The 4,609-nt window shown below is 42.2% G+C and overlaps 1 pseudogene; it reads right to left on the bottom strand.

Moving 5' to 3' along the window:
* LOC111950963 (uncharacterized) overlaps window positions 1–2,187 on the bottom strand; it is a 7,292-nt pseudogene extending 5,105 nt beyond the window's left edge.
* Window positions 2,188–4,609: the final 2,422 nt, after the last annotated feature.

Genomic DNA, 4,609 nt, shown 5'->3' with positions numbered 1-4,609 from the left:
ACACCTGTTAATTGGAATGCATTCCAGGTGACTGCCTCATGAAGCTGGTTGCGAGAATGTCAAGAGTGTGCAAAGCTGTCATCAAGGCAAAGGGTGGCTACTTTGAAGAATCTGAAATATAAAATATATTTTGATTTGTTTAACACATTTTTGGTTACTAAATGATTACTTATGATTCCATATGTGTTATTTCATAGTTTTGATGTCTTCACTATTATTCTACAATGTCGAAAATAGTAAAAATAAAGAAAAACCCTTGAATGAGTAGGTGTGTCCAAACTTTTGACTGGTACTGTATGTAAATCTAATATTGCAGTTTTTTTTATTTGTAATGCATTTGCAAAATGTCTAAAAACCTTTTTTTGCTTTGTCATTATGTGGTATTGTGTGTAGACTGAAGACGTAAAAAAACAAAACAAAAAAAAAATATATATGTAAAAAATGTCGATCATGTTATTGAGACTATGTACATATACAATCAAATGTAAAATATAAGTACGGGCCAACATATTGGCATTGAAATTTAATCTGCTAATGTTCAATAAAACGGTTCATTAAAGTTATTCATGAATAAATGCAGTTCCTTTCCTGCCATTACCTGAGACATTATTCCCAAAGAAATGTCTCTCTTATCTTTGCTTTGGAAAGTTTCACTGCAGTTCTATCTACTGTACACTATGTACTGGCCACTAAATTAAGACATCAATACACAGATACTTGTACATAAATTATTTCATGGGCATTCAAACTTTTTCCTAATAGAGATGTCACCTATAATTACCCAATAGAATTCAATTAATCATGATTTGAACTGCTATTATAGCATTTTGTGTCGATATGGATCATTCAAATGTTCTAAGTCAAGAGATTCACAGAGCCCCAGTAACAATGCTTACTTATTTTATTTTATTTAACCTTTATTTAACTAGGCAAGTCAGTTAAAGAACAAATCCTTATTTAATCAAGTCAACCATCTACTGGCAATTCATTTACCATCCTTGTCATATGAAGAGAAATTATAGATAAAACGTATCGGTGCTCATCGGCCTTTGACATAAACATTACACAACAAGTTGGAAATCACAAATTCAACAACGAGTGGTTTGGAAGGAATCAGGCTAACTGCAAGCATTGCAAAGCAATCACTAGCCTGCTACAGTTTTCGTTGGAGAGGGTGTGTGGTCCAAGTCTGGGTTTAAGAGTCTTTTTTACAAGCTTAAAGGATAAACATTCACATGCAAATACCATGGGCCAGAAAATTTTGAATACATTGGCCATGCTGTCAATCCAGCATGACTTCTGCTACGTTCAAAACAACTGGAAACTCCAAAATGGGAAATCTCAGACTTCAGTGAGGTCAAGACAACTGGTCATCTATCGGGCCTCTTTCTAGAGCTCCGACCTGAAGATCACCCTAATAATTTGGTCCCTTTCTCCCTCATAACTTAGCCTACTGTTCTGACTTGGAGGTGCACATGCAGTTTATAGCCTGTTTTAGAGAAGTGTCATCATTGAATATTGTAAGAGCTTTCATTGTCTGCTTATATGCCCCCTTTATTTATCCCACGGTTCTGACTTGGTGTACAGGGAGAATACTATAAGAATGGCGCATGTTCTGAATTTTTGCCCTCCCAGAAGTTAGAGGTCAGTCTGGTTCTGCTGTCGTAGGTTTATTGGTTCTGGTGAAGGTCCACGTGAGGGAGAAGTTCTGGAGGTTATGTGGAGCAATGCAGGGGATTGACAGCACTCAGCCTGCCACTCCAACACATTCCTCTGAAATAGAGACACATTCACCCAAAGTGTCACAGGCTGGTTTTGTCCAACTTTTGGAGCCTTAATATTGTTATGGTGGATAAATGGGTGAAGGATCAGAATACCTGTCTGTTTTATGGAGGTGCTCCACACCTGGGCCTTGTCTGCAGAGATGACCAAACAGAAGTAGGGGTAGTTAGAGACATTACCCAGGATCCTCACTCTGCTCTCCAATGTGTACAGACCTTTGGTGTCGGGGGTTTTGATGGTGGAGTTCTGTAGTGTTTTTGGGACAGATCGTGGTTCTGTGGTCCATGCCACCTGAGAGGCAGGATAGATGTTCTGAGATTAAGAAAAAAGTGTTCTCTGTTGAATAAAAAAAAAAAAAACGTTTTTATAAGCATGATAAAACAAAGCACTGCTTACTTCAGACATGTTTCACACAGTAACAGCAGCAACTAACCTTCCACCTTAATAACATCCACAAAGGTTTCCTGGGTCATGTCAGGATGAGCCTGCAGGAGGGGTACCACATGAGGGAGGAGGATGTCTTCCTTGTAATGCACAGCGTTGAGATTGCCTGCAATGACCACAAGCTCAGTCCGATGATGCTGTGACACCGCCCCAGACCATGATGACCCTCCACCTCCAAATCGATCCCGCTCCAGAGTATATACAGGCCTAGTGGGATGCTCATCTCTCGACGTAAACGCAAATCCGACCATCACCTGGTGAGACAAAACCGACTCGTCAGTGAAGAGCACTTTTTGCAGTCCTGTTGTCAGCGATGGTGGTTTGTGCCCATAGGTGACGTTGTGCCGGTGATGTCTGGTGAGGATTGCCTCCTTCAGATCTGCCTAACAGGCCTACAAGCCTTCAGTCCAGCCTCTCTCAGCCTATTGCGGACGGTCTGAGCACTGATGGAGGATTGTGCATTCCTGGTGTAACTCGGGCAGTTGTTGTTGCATCCTGTACCTGTCCGCAGTGTGTGATTTGGATGTACCGATCCTGTGCAGGTGTTGTTACACGTGGTCTGCCACTGCGAGGACGATCAATGTCCTCTGTCTCCTGTAGTGCTTCTTAGGCGTCTCACAGTACGGACATTGTAATTTATTGCCCTGGCCACATTTGCAGCCTCATGCCTCCTTGCAGCATCGCCTAAGGCACTTCACACAGATGAGCGCGACTGGGCATCTTTCTTTTGGTGTTTTCAGAGTCCGTAGAAAGGCATCTTTAGTGTCTAAGTTTTCATAACTGTGACTAATGTGCTACGTCGTTAGCTTTGTGTCTCTAAGGACCGTTCCACAGGTGCATGTTCATCCATTGTTTATGTTCATTGAACAACAGCTGGGAACACGTGTTTAAACCCTTTACAATGAAGATTTGTGAAGTTATTTGGATTTTTAAGAATTATCTTTGAAAGACAGCGTCCTGAAAAGGGACATTTATTTTTTGAGTACCCCGCAAAACACCAGTCTCAATGTCAACAGTGAAGAGGCGACTCGGGATGCTGGCTTCTAGGCAGAGTTGCAAAGAAAAAGACATATCTCAGACTGCCAATAAAATAAAAAGATTAAGATGGTCTGTCAGAATATACTACGAAAGTGCACTCCCCTTCCCGTTTCGGTGCGCCGTGCCGGTCGTCGTCGGTCTACTAGCTTGCCACCGATCCTTTTTCCTTTATCGTTTAGTCTCTCTAATTGTTTCACCTGTTTCTTGTTGGGGTTTTGGAGGTGGTGTACTTTAGGTAGTTTCGCCCGCTAGTGTTTGTAGCGGGCTTATGTGTGTTCATGTTAGCGTAGGAGTGGGATTATTGATTTGGCGTTTTCGCTGTCCAGTTAAATTTAAACACGTGGGTCTGTGGTTGGTTGTGTTTTAGCGCCTGCTGTTTGGCGTTCACCCCTTTTGTACTGTTCCTGGTTTTCACTGCGGACATTTAGCGTTTGTTCCGTAAAACTTTTGCTCTCTCTGCGCGCTGACGACTCTACAGCCATCATTCACTGACGTTACTATGCGGCAAAGAAACACAGCACTGAACAGACTAAATCTAAAATTTGAGTGTTCGGTATCACAACGAAGAACATTCGTGGAGACGCATGAAAAATTAACGATGCTGGAGGCAGTTCAAGACTGGTTGGACGGCAATGTGCTGTGGTCTGGGGTTGCTTGGTGGTGGTAAAGTTGGACATTTGGACAGCGGAAAAGGGATCCTGATGAGAAGAAGGCTATCACCCCATTTAGCAAAACCCATTCGCATGTACCCTGTGGACGGCCTTATTGAAGCCAACATTTCTTCCTACAAACAGGACACAACCCTAAAGCACAGCCTCAAACTATGCAAAATCATTTAGGAAGGAAGCAGTCACTGTCTATTATCTGTCTATAATGGAGGCCAGCACACGTCACATGATCTGTGCTTGGGGGGGGGGGGGGGGGGTGGGGGGGGGGGGGGGGGGGGGGGGGGTGGAGGGGGTTTTGATTTACAACAGCCGTATTGGTGTTGTGGGAGCAGCTTGACCGTTGATACACTAAGAAGTGCCATCAAGCCAATCCAATTGTGGGAGGTGCTTCAGGAAGCATGGGGTGAAACTCTTCATATTACCGTCAACAAATTGACAACTAGAATGGGCTGTAATTGTTGGAAATGGAGGATTCTTTGACAAATAAATATTTGAAGGACACAATTTTATTTCAATTAAAAATCATTATTTTATAACCTTGTCAACGTCTTGACTATTTTCCTATTAATTTTGCAAATCATTTCATGTATGTTTTCATGGAAACAAGGACATTTTAAGTGAACCAAACGTTTGAACGGTGGTGTTATATGTGTTACACAGTAATTATCGGGTACCAG

Source organism: Salvelinus sp. IW2-2015, linkage group LG23 (genome assembly GCF_002910315.2).
Source record: "Salvelinus sp. IW2-2015 linkage group LG23, ASM291031v2, whole genome shotgun sequence".
Lineage (NCBI taxonomy): Eukaryota > Metazoa > Chordata > Actinopteri > Salmoniformes > Salmonidae > Salvelinus > Salvelinus sp. IW2-2015.
Note: the sequence above shows the minus strand (reverse complement) of the source record. Positions and strands in the feature narration are given on the sequence as shown.